Source organism: Mustela lutreola, chromosome 1 (genome assembly GCF_030435805.1).
Source record: "Mustela lutreola isolate mMusLut2 chromosome 1, mMusLut2.pri, whole genome shotgun sequence".
Classification (NCBI taxonomy): domain Eukaryota; kingdom Metazoa; phylum Chordata; class Mammalia; order Carnivora; family Mustelidae; genus Mustela; species Mustela lutreola.
In genome coordinates, this window is record NC_081290.1 from 211,655,739 (window position 1) to 211,670,697 (window position 14,959).

The following is a 14,959-nucleotide window of genomic DNA, read 5'->3' on the forward strand; positions in this document are numbered from 1 at the left end:
TGGATACAAAGTCAGGATGTACAAGCTTTGTGCTGAGAAGGAGGAAAAGGACTGACCCCTATCACTCTACTCACACCTCCCCACCAGCCGTGAGTCCCCGGTGACAGCTGGAGCATGTGCCTGGGACTCTGGTATGAATCAGGATGTTCAAGATGGCAGAACTGCTTACCTCTGGATTATGCAATGATAGAAATACACTCTTCTCTTATTTAAGCCACCATTTGTTTCTTTGTAACAGCAGTACAGCCTGGGTGCTAACTAAGGGGAAGAGCTTCAAGTGTTGAGGAGACCATCAGAATCCCAGTACTGTACTTTCAGAGTTTGACAGTCTTTGGAAGAGGGATTCAAAGTGCAATAAAAGTTGTGTCATTGAGAGTCACAGTATGAAACTACAAAGATGTAAATTAACATTTATTGTTCTGGGGTCTCTGGATCTGGAGGAAGCAGTTCCTAGTGAAGGTGGCTTGTGCATTCTCCACGGGACAGCACTGGCACCCAGCTATCATCGGAACAGTTGGGGTGTAACCTTGGTGACCCAGCATCAGGAACCAGGGGGAAATGTAGAAGAAACAGGTGGCAGATGGTGGGATATTTGGAGATGGTTTATTTTGAGTAGGAGGGTGTGGCTTAGATGTTCACTGAATAGATTTTGAGAAAAAAATACTATATTACTGATCTTATGACTACTTAAGAGTGATGGTCCTGAGAATATCTATTACTTTGCCTAGTTATGATAGAAGAGATTTAGGTCCAAATCAAATTGCCATGTTTTGGTATGACAAAGCTGATACAAGGGAGGAAAGAAGAAGCCCTAGTGCCCAGAGAGGCCTCATCAGTCACTGGGGAAAACAGACTGTGTCACTAGGAACTCCATTTGCTCAGTGTCTCAGATTGGATCAGCTCTCGGGTCCTAATCAAGATAATAGAGCTCTCGGAGGTGGATATGTAAATCGGAATTTGAATTATTCATTTATAAAGTAGTTATTTCTTTCCAGTTTCTGGATTTTATAAAACTATCATCTATGCTCCCTATTCCTGGTATTAAAGTACAAAAGAAGTTGAGTTACTATATTTCTGTAATTTTTAAATATTACTGATAATTAGATTACATCATGGATTAATTACCACTTTTTTTTAGAGAACCATTTTTTTAAAAAAGACCAGTACTGTATTAAATATGCTCTTTACAAGATACTTCTGAATGTTATAAACAAAGAAGTATAAAAATATATGCATCACTTCTTAGAAATGACAAAATACTATAATGATCCAGAGGTTCCTTGATGAGCACAGATTCAAAGGATAGACCATAGACATCCAGACTGGTGGTTCCTAAACCAAAGGACCTCTGGTGGCTTTTGAAAAGGGGAGTGAGAGGCCTGCTGTCCTTGAATAGCAAGTAAGGCTTTCCAGGAGGAAGTGGGATGCATAATACTGAAAACAGCAACAACAACAACATATTCAATTTGTAATTATTTAAATTTGATTCATATATATATTGAATCAAATTTAATTTCAAGTTACCCTAAAGGAAAGGGAAGTTTTAATATTTTAAAAAAAGAAATATTCATTAATTCAATAAATATTTGAGTACCTGTCACATGTCAGGCACCATGATAGATGCCAAGGACACGATGATAAACTAGACAGCCTCTTCTTGGATGGAACTGACAGCTTAGTAATAAAAACTGAGATACTCTGGTCCAGACCCTCGGGCAGCTCAAAGAACAGTGACACCACCAAGTCAGAGAACATTCTGGTGGCCCTGTCATATTCTCTGCTCAGAACAGTGTGGGACTATCATTGACAAGGTCTCACTTTCTAGGCTCCATGGGCACCATTTTCTTGGTGCCCGCACATTCTCTCTTTAAAAACAAATAAAAATAATAGCGTTGATTAGGCTTCAGGTTTTTTCTTTTTTCTTTTTTTTTTTACCCATGAATGCAGTTATTCATTTTCCTGTCCCTGATCTTTTGCTTGCAGAACATAATGTTTTACAAAGTGTTTTCTAGAGATAACAGATCAAGAACTGATTTATTGGCGTAACCTTCAGAGAGAAGTCTTATTTCTAAGCTCTGGTGGACATCTCAATGTCACCTCAACTTCAAGGACAGAATATGCCAATCACCATCAACTACCCCATTTATTGAGCCTTCAGAATGTGGCCAGCACTATGTTAGACAGGCAGGGTACAAAGATCAAAAGGATATGGTTCTTGGTCTCCAACAGTTCAAGGCTAAGGTATGTATGCATAAAATGATAACCATTCTAATGAGCTTATATGCCAAATCGGGGCATAGACAGGAAGCACTAAAGAATTCTGTGGAGGAGACCTGTAGTCTCCAGGATTTCAGCAAAGATATGCTCCTGGTTCTTTTCATTTAACTCCTTAATGTTCTTTCTTTCTCCTACAAGTTAAAAATCTATCCAGTCTTACAGATTTGGACCAGACCCAGGCTTACAGCTTCACCTTAAACTTTTTGCCACTATTCAATGAATTCTTTTAGCTTGAGGTACATTTGATCTCTACCCAAACTGGCTCTCAGTGAAGTAAAGAGGCGGTTCTTGAATACATTGTGCTAGGCACAACGTGAGAATATTGTAATATAAGGCATCTCTTCCTTCTGGAGAGTTTACAGTCTGACTTAAGGTGTTGAGATAGGAATCCTAAAGCCAACATATAGAATAATAGAAAATCTAGAGTTAAATACTAAGCTTTGGAATGCAATTAAGGAAACTCTTCCAACCTTGTTATTGATAGGTAGGTTTTCTCTTACCTGAAAAAAGCAAATGTTTTCCATCACCAGTGGAGTGAAAGACAGTTCACAAGTCCAATGAGACTCTGAATAAAGTGAGTCTGGGCAAGGGAGGAAGGGTTGGTTTAGTGATTATTGCTGATGGGTCATGGCAGCTGAGGACTTGAAAGTAGCTGTCTCAGTATTCAGGCCAGGCTGGGGAGGCGCTGCTGTCCTGTGGTCCAGATAATGCAGGCCATCCAGGTGAGTCCTTCCCATCACGTACTTAGAGCTCAGGTGGGCTGTCCACTCAGGTTGGTCAGGAGAGCAAGGGCTGAAGCAAAAGGAAGTAAAGGTGGAATCACCACTTATTTGCACAAACTAAGTTCTAGACAGTATATGTATATGTACGTACACATGTACTAGTGTTTTACTTACAATATCTCATCTTATTTTTATAAACATATATTTTTATCCCCAGGGGTACAGGTCTGTGCATCTTATTTTTATAAGAGATGATACATATTGCCATTTCCCTTTTTTTTTTTTTTATTTTTTTATTTTTTAAATTAATTTATTTATTTTTAGAAAAACAGTATTCATTATTTTTTCACCATACCCAGTGCTCCATGCAATCTGTGCCCTCTATAATACCCACCACCTGGTACCCCGACCTCCCACCCCCTGCCCCTTCAAACCCCTCAGATTGTTTTTCAGAGTCCATAGTCTCTTGTGATTCAGATTAGGTATTTTTTAAATGTTAGTAATATTTTAAAATAAATGTAGTTTTTGAAGAGTTCAAGATTTATGGAGCAGTTGACAAATATACAAAGTTTCCATAAATCCTTCATTCAGTTTTCTTTTTTTTTTTTTTTTTTTTTTAATTTTTAATTTTTTATAAACATATATTTTTATCCCCAGGGGTACAGGTCTGTGAATCACCAGGTTTACACACTTCACAGCACTCACCAAATCACATACCCTCCCCAATGTCCATAATCCCACCCCCTTCTCTCAAACCCCCTCCCCCCGGCAACCCTCAGTTTGTTTCGTGAGATTAAGAGTCACTTATGGTTTGTCTCCCTCCCAATCCCATCTTGTTTCATTTATTCTTCTTCTACCCACTTAAGCCTCCATGTTGCATCACCACTTCCTCATATCAGGGAGATCATATGATAGTTGTCTTTCTCTGCTTGACTTATTTCGCTAAGCATGATACGCTCTAGTTCCATCCATGTTGTTGCAAATGGCAAGATTTCATTTCTTTTGATGGCTGCATAGTATTCCATTGTGTATATATACCACATCTTCTTGATCCATTCATCTGTTGATGGACATCTAGGTTCTTTCCATAGTTTGGCTATTGTGGACATTGCTGCTATAAACATTCGGGTGCATGTGTCCCTTTGGATCACTACATTTGTATCTTTAGGGTAAATACCCAATAGTGCAATTGCTGGGTCATAGGGCAGTTCTATTTTCAACATTTTGAGGAACCTCCATGCTGTTTTCCAGAGTGGCTGCACCAGCTTGCATTCCCACCAACAGTGTAGGAGGGTTCCCCTTTCTCCACATCCTCGCCAGCATCTGTCATTTCCTGATTTGTTGATTTTAGCCATTCTGACTGGTGTGAGGTGATATCTCATTGTGGTTTTGATTTGTATTTCCCTGATGCCGAGTGATATGGAGCACTTTTTCATGTGTCTGTTCGCCATCTGGATGTCTTCTTTGCAGAAATGTCTGTTCATGTCTTCTGCCCATTTCTTGATTGGATTATTTGTTCTTTGGGTGTTGAGTTTGCTAAGTTCTTTATAGATTCTGGACACTAGTCCTTTATCTGATATGTCGTTTGCAAATATCTTCTCCCATTCTGTCAGTTGTCTTTTGATTTTGTTAACTGTTTCCTTTGCTGTGCAAAAGCTTTTGATCTTGATGAAATCCCAGTAGTTCATTTTTTCCCTTGCTTCCCTTGCCTTTTGCGTTGTTCCTAGGAAGATGTTGCTGCGGCAGAGGTCGAAGAGGTTGCTGCCCGTGTTCTCCTCAAGGATTTTGATGGATTCCTTTCGTACATTGAGATCCTTCATCCATTTTGAGTCTATTTTTGTGTGTGGTGTAAGGAAATGGTCCAATTTCATTTTTCTGCATGTGGCTGTCCAATTTTCCCAGCACCATTTATTGAAAAGGCTGTCTTTTTTCCATTGGACATTCTTTCCTGCTTTGTCGAAGATTAGTTGACCATAGATTTGAGGGTCTATTTCTGGGCTCTCTATTCTGTTCCATTGATCTATGTGTCTGTTTTTGTGCCAGTACCATGCTGTCTTGATGATGACAGCTTTGTAATAGAGCTTGAAGTCCGGAATTGTGATGCCACCAACGTTGGCTTTCTTTTTCAATATCCCTTTGGCTATTCGAGGTCTTTTCTGGTTCCATATAAATTTTAGCATTATTTGTTCCATTTCTTTGAAAAAGATGGATGGTACTTTGATAGGAATTGCATTAAATGTGTAGATTGCTTTAGGTAGCATAGACATTTTCACAATATTTATTCTTCCAATCCAGGAGCATGGAACATTTTTCCATTTCTTTGTGTCTTCCTCAATTTCTTTCATGAGTACTTTATAGTTTTCTGAGTATAGATTCTGTGTCTCTTTGGTTAGGTTTATTCCTAGGTATCTTATGGTTTTGGATGCAATTTTAAATGGGATTGACTCCTTAATATCTCTTTCTTCTGTCTTGCTGTTGGTGTAGAGAAATGCAACTGATTTCTGTGCATTGATTTTATATCCTGACACTTTACTGAATTCCTGTATAAGTTCTAGCAGTTTTGGAGTGGAGTCTTTTGGGTTTTCCACATATAGTATCATATCATCTGCGAAGAGTGATAATTTGACTTCTTCTTTGCCGATTTGGATGCCTTTAATTTCCTTTTGTTGTCTGATTGCTGAGGCTAGGACCTCTAGTACGATGTTGAATAGCAGTGGTGATAATGGACATCCCTGCCGTGTTCCTGACCTTAGCGGAAAAGCTTTCAGTTTTTCTCCATTGAGAATGATATTTGCGGTGGGTTTTTCATAGATGGCTTTGATGATATTGAGGTATGTGCCCTCTATCCCTACACTTTGAAGAGTTTTGATCAGGAAGGGATGTTGTACTTTGTCAAATGCTTTTTCAGCATCTATTGAGAGTATCATATGGTTCTTGTTCTTTCTTTTATTGATGTGTTGTATCACATTGACTGATTTGCGGATGTTGAACCAACCTTGCAGCCCTGGAATAAATCCCACTTGGTCGTGGTGAATAATCTTTTTAATGTACTGTTGAATCCTATTGGCTAGTATTTTGGTGAGAATTTTCGCATCTGTGTTCATCAAGGATATCGGTCTATAGCTCTCTTTTTTGGTGGGATCCTTGTCTGGTTTTGGGATCAAGGTGATGCTGGCCTCATAAAATGAGTTTGGAAGTTTTCCTTCCATTTCTATTTTTTGGAACAGTTTCAGGAGAATAGGAATTAGTTCTTCTTTAAATGTTTGGTAGAATTCCCCCGGGAAGCCGTCTGGCCCTGGGCTTTTGTTTGTTTGGAGATTTTTAATGACTGTTTCAATCTCCTTACTGGTTATGGGTCTGTTCAGGCTTTCTATTTCTTCATGGTTCAGTTGTGGTAGTTTATATGTTTCTAGGAATGCATCCATTTCTTCCAGATTGTCAAATTTATTGCCGTAGAGTTGCTCATAGTATGTTCTTATAATAGTTTGTATTTCTTTGGTGTTAGTTGTGATCTCTCCTCTTTCATTCATGATTTTATTTATTTGGGTCCTTTCTCTTTTCTTTTTGATAAGTCGGGCCAGGGGTTTATCAATTTTATTAATTCTTTCAAAGAACCAGCTCCTAGTTTCGTTGATTTGTTCTATTGTTTTTTTGGTTTCTATTTCATTGATTTCTGCTCTGATCTTTATGATTTCTCTTCTCCTGCTGGGCTTAGGGTTTCTTTCTTGTTCTTTCTCCAGCTCCTTTAGGTGTAGGGTTAGGTTGTGTACCTGAGACCTTTCTTGTTTCTTGAGAAAGGCTTGTACCGCTATATATTTTCCTCTCAGGACTGCCTTTGTTGTGTCCCACAGATTTTGAACCGTTGTATTTTCATTATCATTTGTTTCCATGATTTTTTTCAATTCTTCTTTAATTTCCCGGTTGACCCATTCATTCTTTAGAAGGATACTGTTTAGTCTCCATGTATTTGGGTTCTTTCCAAACTTCCTTTTGTGGTTGAGTTCTAGCTTTAGAGCATTGTGGTCTGAAAATATGCAGGGAATGATCCCAATCTTTTGATATCGGTTGAGGCCTGATTTAGGACCGAGGATGTGATCTATTCTGGAGAATGTTCCATGTGCACTAGAGAAGAATGTGTATTCTGTTGCTTTGGGATGAAATATTCTGAATATATCTGTGATGTCCATCTGGTCCAGTGTGTCGTTTAAGGCCTTTATTTCCTTGCTGATCTTTTGCTTGGATGACCTGTCCATTTCAGTGAGGGGAGTGTTAAAGTCCCCTACTATTATTGTATTATTGTTGATGTGTTTCTTTGATTTTGTTATTAATTGGTTTATATAGTTGGCTGCTCCCACATTGGGGGCATAGATATTTAAAATTGTTAAATCTTCTTGTTGGACAGACCCTTTGAGTATGATATAGTGTCCTTCCTCATCTCTTATTATAGTCTTTGGCTTAAAATCTAATTGATCTGATATAAGGATTGCCACTCCTGCTTTCTTCTGATGTCCATTAGCATGGTAAATTCTTTTCCACCCCTTCACTTTAAATCTGGAGGTGTCTTCGGGCTTAAAATGTGTTTCTTGGAGGCAACATATAGATGGGTTTTGTTTTTTTATCCATTCTGATACCCTGTGTCTTTTGACAGGGGCATTTAGCCCATTCACATTCAGGGTAACTATTGAGAGATATGAATTTAGTGCCATTGTATTGCCTGTAAGGTGACTGTTACTGTATAGGTCTCTGTTCCTTTCTGATCTACCACTTGTAGGCTCTCTCTTTGCTTAGAGGACCCCTTTCAATATTTCCTGTAGAGCTGGTTTGGTATTTGCAAATTCTTTCAGTTGTTGTTTGTCCTGGAAGCTTTTAATCTCTCCTTCTATTTTCAATGATAGCCTAGCTGGATATAGTATTCTTGGCTGCATGTTTTTCTCGTTTAGTGCTCTGAAAATATCATGCCAGCTCTTTCTGGCCTGCCAGGTCTCTGTGGATAAGTCAGCTGCCAATCTAATATTTTTACCATTGTATGTTACAGACTTCTTTTCCCGGGCTGCTTTCAGGATTTTCTCTTTGTCATTGAGACTTGTAAATTTTACTATTAGGTGACGGGGTGTGGGCCTATTCTTATTGATTTTGAGGGGCATTCTCTGAACCTCCTGAATTTTGATGCTCGTTCCCTTTGCCATATTGGGGAAATTCTCCCCAATAATTCTCTCCAGTATACCTTCTGCTCCCCTCTCACTTTCTTCTTCTTCTGGAATCCCAATTATTCTAATGTTGTTTCGTCTTATGGTGTCACTTATCTCTCGAATTCTCCCCTCGTGGTCCAGTAGCTGTTTGTCCCTCTTTTGCTCAGCTTCTTTATTCTCTGTCATTTGGTCTTCTATATCACTAATTCTTTCTTCTGCCTCATTTATCCTAGCAGTTAGAGCCTCCATTTTTGATTGCACCTCATTAATAGCTTTTTTGATTTCACCTTGGTTAGATTTTAGTTCTTTTATTTCTCCAGAAAGGGCTTTTATATCTCTCGAGAGGGTTTCTCTCATATCTTCCATGCCTTTTTCGAGCCCGGCTAGAACCTTGAGAATTGTCATTCTGAACTCTAGATCTGACATATTACCGATGTCTGTATTGATTAGGTCCCTAGCCTTCGGTACTGCCTCTTGTTCTTTTTTTTGTGTTGAATTTTTCCGTCTTGTCATTTTGTCCAGATAAGAGTAAATGAAGGGGCAAGTAAAATACTAAAAGGGTGGCAACAACCCCAGGAAAATATGCTTTAACCAAATTAGAAGAGATCCAAAATCGTGAGTGGGGAGAAAGGGGATAAAAAGAGGTTCAAAAAGGAAGAAAGAAAAAAGAAAAAAAAAAAAAAGAAAAGAAAAGAATATTTTTAAAGAAAGAAAACACCTAAGAAAAATGTAAAAAAAAATATATATATATATTAGATAAACTAGTAAAAAATCGTTAAAAAAGAAAAAGGTAACAGTTAAAAAAAAATTTTACCCGAAGGCGAGAAAAAAAAAAAAAATGAAAAAGAAAAAATTAAATTAACTGCAAGACTAAAAAAAATCACAGGAAAAAAGCCATGAGTTCCGTGCTTGGCTTTCTCCTCCTCTGGAATTCTGCTGCTCTCCTTGGTATTGAAACCGCACTCCTTGGTAGGTGAACTTGGTCTCGGCTGGATTTCTTGTTGATCTTCTGGGGGAGGGGCCTGTTGTAGTGATTCTCAAGTGTCTTTGCCCCAGGCGGAATTACACCGCCCTTAAGAGGGGCCGGGCTGAGTAATCCGCTCGGGTTTGCTTTCAGGAGCTTTTGTTCCCTGAGCGCTTTCCGTAGAGTTCCAGAGGACGGGAATACAAATGGCGGCCTCCTGGTCTCCAGCCTGGAGGAGCCGAGAGCCCAGGGCCCCACTCCTCAGTGCGCCCTCAGAGAACAGCGCCCAGTTACTCCCGTCTGCCTGACCTCCGGCCGCGCTCCGAGCTCACCGAGCCTGCGACCGGTTCAAGGTAACACGGAGCTGCGAGCTTACTGTCGGCTCTGTCTCTGTAGCCGGCTTTCCCGTTCCAATACCCGCAAGCTCTGCGACACTCAGACACCCCCGATCCTTCTGTGACCCTGCGGGACCTGAGGCCACGCTGACCCCGCGTGGGCTTAGCCCCGGTTTAGCCTCTGGAGCGATGTCCCTCAGCGGAACAGACTTTTAAAAGTCCTGATTTTGTGCGCGGTTGCTCCGCCGCTTGCCGGGAGCCGGCCCCTCCCCCCGGGGTCTATCTTCCCGTCGCTCCCCGTCGCTTTGGATTCACTTCTCCGCCGGTCCTACCTTTCAGAAAGTGGTTGTTTTTCTGTTTCCAGAATTGCTGTTCTTCTTCTCTTCGATCTGCCGATGGATTTTCAGGTGTTTGCAATCTTTAGATAAGCTATCTAGCTGATCTCCGGCTAGCTGAAGCAGTCTCAGCTTGCTACTTCTCCGCCATCTTGACTCCTCCTCCTGCCATTTCCCTTTTATGGGGGGGGGTAAAGCTCATGGAGTTTGAGCGACTTGTCCACAGTCCTATGCCTAGTTACTAGCAGCTGAGAGCCAAACACTGACCTCACTTTCTGACTCCAAGGCCTGCGCTCTTCTAGTCTTCACTCAGGGTGGATGCCGAAGGTATAAAGGCCTCTCAGGCAGCAACTACATAGGCGATGTCCCCTCAGCAGGGGAGCGGTCTAGCAGAAAAGTAAAGGAGGTTAACCATATCTTTGGTTGCTTCTCTCTGGCCTAGCCTCTGTTATTTAGCTACAGGTTTCCACTGGCAGAGGGTATCACCCACATGGACTAGATCTGCAAGGAGAAGTTATTAGGTCACCTGCAGGGAAAGCAGTGAGGCAGCAGAATCTCACATCCCCTTCTATGCTATATGCATGCAGTAAACAGCGAGCTGGGAAAAAAACCTCAACATGCCCAGATGAGGAAACAGCTGGAGTTCCTCAAGGCATTCCAGTGGAAACCCCACGAAACTGCAAAAATTCTATTTAATCTTCACTGTCACCTCTTGCTCCCTGCCAGTAACTCTTGAAGAATAATGACATGAAAGATATTTCTTGTTTTTCTCGCTTTTTACTAACACTCCCCAGTGAAAGCTTTTCCTGCCCTTCCACTTCTTCCTGATGCAGGGTGGAGGCAGAGATGTGCAGTAAAATAAACACAGATAAAGGAATCAGGAGGCCTGGATTCTAGTCCTTGCTTGCTGGTAATAGTTGTACAGTTTCGGCAACTATTGATTCTCTGACCTCCATTACCTCACTGTCCAATGAGAAAATTTTTGTATGAGAACCAGCATCAATATCTAACAGAATAGAAATTGAAATTGAGTTTAGGTGACCTTGTGCAATAGGAAAGATGCCCAGATAACAGTGATTGGAACATGGCTGAATGGCTTACACAGAAGTGCCAAAAGCAGAAGAGAGTGGTAGAGTCATTTCTTTCCTTCTTCAGGGCACACCCAGTAATTATTTTGCTGATTGTTCCCTATTCTTTGCATGATTTGACACCAGTTACCTCGTTATTAAGGAATAAAGCTGAAAGGATGTTAGGAAGAGGAAGGCAAGCACTTCGAGGAGACGGCAAGGAACTCTTTTATTCTGGACATTTTATAGAAGTTAAAAAAAAACAAGCAGATAATGTAGAACTTCAATAAAATAGGAGAATATGAACAGACATTTCTCAAAAGAAGATAAACAAATGGCTAACAAACATGAAAAAATAGTCCTCATTCATACGCAAATTGAAACTACAATGACATCACTCCACACCCACTTAGATGGCTATAAAAAGTGGAAAAGAGCAAATGTTGGTGAAGATGTGGAGGAATTGGAATCTTCATAAATTGCTGATGGAAATGCAGAAATGGCTCAATCACTGTGAAAATTAGTTTGGCAATTTCTCAAGAAGTTAAATATAGAGTTGTCATAAGATCCAGAAATTCCACTGCTAGGTATAGACCCATAGAACAGAAAACAGAGACTCAAACAAGTACATGTACATAAATGTTCACAGCAGCACTACTCGTAATAGCTAAAAAGTAGAAATAATCTACATGTTCAGCAATGAATGGGTGGATGAACAAATTATTGTTCATGCATATAATGAAACATTACTTAGCCACAAAGGGAATGAAGAGTTGATCCATGCTACAATGAAGGTGAACCTGGAAAACATGCTAAGTGTAAGATGCCAGACAGAAAAGATTACAAATTTTATGTTTCCATTTGTGTGAAATATTCAGAAAAGGTAACTACATTAACACAGAAAGTGGATTGGTAGCTGCCAAGGACTGGAGGGAAGGAGGATCTGAGAGTAACAGCTTAATGGATACAAGGCTTTATTTTGGGAGTAGTTAAAATGTTTTGAAACTAAGTAGATGTGGTGTATGTACAACACTGCCGAAATGTACTAAATGCTGCTGAATTGTTCACCTAAAGATGATGAATTTTATGTTATATGAATTTCACTCTCCCCCCCAAAAAGGTAAGAAATGAACATGTCTTCACAAAGAAAGTTCTTTATTATAGAAAATCTACCCTGATATAATCCCATATGCTTTAAAATCCTTTCCACGAAAAATTTCAGGAACTCAAGCGAAGTTGAAACTCTTAAATTGAAGTTAGCACCACTCCATATATCTGAGATAATCTCAGAATAGATCAGGAACATGCTGATTCTCTGACAGGTACATACCTGCTCATCATGCACCTCTGTCATTTTCAACACCTATTTTAGTAAACAAGCCTACAGCTTTTCAAATCTATCACTCCCAGTGATCTGTCCTCAGGTCTTTTTTGTTTCTTCAAGCTTTTTCCTTTAGGATTGCATTTTGTGTTTCATTTTGTTCGTTTTTTCCTTCTGTGCAAAGTTGTGTTTTGCGCAATGACCGGAGCAAAAACAACAACAAAACAAAACAAAACAAAAAACCCACCTCTGATGGTGAGCTAGGAAATACCTTGGGTGGTGAGGACTGAGTGTAAAGGAAGGGAATAGTGCCCAACACTTGACACTGAATAAGACCATAACTCATGTGATCCTGTGCACACAAAACTCTGCTAAGCCCCATCTATTCTGATTTACTTCATCTATAAGTTCCCTATTTTTATTAAATATGACAGTAAATTTTCAACATGACTTAAAAATTCAGTAGAAAGGTCTTGCTATGTTATCCAAAATTGGACCATCTCAGCTTGGGAACAGTCTGTCCAAAATGCAGCCAGTTTGGTCACACACTCTGTTTACCCCCTCACTCTGACCTCTTTGTGTGTCTGAAGAGGCACTTTCTTCCATGGCGTTTTCACTGACCACATCAACTGACCCCCAGCAGTGTGCAGCATTTAGAAATGTTTTTTCTCTCTCAAGTCAAGTTTCCATTTTCTTGTTAAGTGCAATAAACCAGTCCAGAAAATTCTTCCATCAAGCCCTGTCTTTGATTCTCTGGGGTTTCAGTGCAGTACATTGTGTTGCTTATGACATCATGGTCTCCATGGCAACATCCCGATGAGACTTTTCATGGTCAAAAGAAAAATAAATGCAAAGAAATTTCTGTTCAATCTTAATAGCCTTAGTTATTCATTACTGAGAGCAAAGGGAGTAGGAAGAATTGGATTGTATTACTTGAGGCTAACCACAGACATCTGAAGCCAAACATTTACGACTCCCAATCAGTAATCTTCCCTGTTTCTTTCTTCCCCATTTGTTTCTTACCCTTTCCATAAAGTGTATGGTAATGGAACTCTCTGAGGCATTCTGGGTACTGAGAAGTGAAAGAGAGCCTGACTGAGAATGTAGAAGAGGCCCCAGCATGCAAGAACTGGAGATTAAGACCCCTGCCCCTCATGGTAAACATGTTTCTGACTAACTTGTGCTATCTTCAGCTAGTCAGTCAAATTCTCTGTGCCAGTTTTCTACGGCACTGAAAGGAAGGCAGTGTTTGTTTCACCACTTTCAGAACGTACATTGTGAGGAAAAAATATCTGATTTCTTAATATCTCAGATTATGCATTTTTAGAAACCAACTGGCAAAAAATATGATATAGTCCTTCATAATCGATTGTGCAATACATTTCAGTTATGATGGTTGCTACACTTATAATACTTTACAAAAGAAGATGCTTCTTGCCAAAGAGGGGACTTGGGCAGCCATATTTTAATGCTATGTAACCCTGCCCTTGCCATATCTAGGTATAACAAATCCACAATATGGCCTAATGAGAAGAGGAGATGGACAAACCAGATTCTCTTCATCTGGAATTTGCCTTGGAAGATTACTAGAATTAGGACCCAAAACTGAGGATTTGGGGAAAAAATGGGGAGAAAATGGTCATGAGGAAGGGTCAGGGCCAAAGGAGACTATGGTGGTTGTAAGCAGCATCGGAAGAATCAAGATATTGGCAAAGTCAATTTTGTAAGGAAGCACACACTATGAGCTCAGTAAAAACTATAGGGAAAGGATGAAAAGGTTAAATTAGTTGGTAGCAAGAGAAAAGTGGTGTATGTTGCAGAGGGAAATAGAAACCAGGAGATACCACTTATTCAGCAAACCTTAGCTGAATGTCTATTGCACAATGCTGAATATTAGTAACAACACAGAGACAGTTCTGACTTCATGGAGCCAACAACTAAACCAACTATTATTTTTTAAAAGATGTTAGAGAATATATGGGAGACAGTAGGAGCACTAAGTCAGTCTGGGCAGTTTAAGAAAGACTTCCCAGAGAAACTGGCAATCTTGGAATCTTAAGTGTGACCTATGGTTAAGTAGAGATAACTCTGGTAAGAAGAGAGAGATAGTGAAAGAATATTTCAAACTATTGAGAAAATATATGAAAGGGCTTGGTAGTGAGACATCAGCAGTTTTCCAGGACCAAGACACATGTATTTCTATAATTAATTACATTCTCTTAATCTTTGCTTTGAGCAAAACTATGTTCCTCTTGATCTGTAGGGGGTAACAAAAGGAAAAGGCTACAAGACTTAAGAGAGTTCACATGAAGCTGAGGTGTGTAGGGACATATAAGACATGGTCCTGCTTTCAAGAAGCTTCGGGCAGATGAGCTATCAGGAACAAATAAATAAGGGAACTAGTAATGACATGTGCTACATTCTAAATGCCAAGTTAGAAGTATAGACAGAAAATGGTATATTAATTCAAAGGTGGCGAATCATAATTTTTAAATTATTAAATACAAACTTCTCTTAAAAACAGATATTTTCTTTGTGGTTACCATGGGATTTCAATAAAACATCTTGTAACAGTCTATTTTAAGCTGAAAACTTCAATTGCATATAATAATGTCCCACTTTTACTTCTCTCCACTCTCTGTGTTATTAATGTCACAACTGACATCTTTTCATATTGTGTACCCATTAGCATATTTTAATACTTACAGTTAGTTTAAATAATTTTCTTCTAACTTTTATACTAGAATGT

At 39.5% G+C, this 14,959-nt stretch overlaps 1 long non-coding RNA gene across 1 annotated transcript; it reads right to left on the bottom strand.

Moving 5' to 3' along the window:
• Nucleotides 1–427: 427 nt before the first annotated feature.
• LOC131820738 (uncharacterized) lies at nt 428–12,946 on the bottom strand. The gene is made up of 3 exons (XR_009349759.1): nt 12,783–12,946; nt 2,778–3,069; nt 428–638 (listed from the first exon to the last, which is right to left on the bottom strand). It is a non-coding gene; the product is annotated as an uncharacterized LOC131820738 (long non-coding RNA).
• Nucleotides 12,947–14,959: the final 2,013 nt, after the last annotated feature.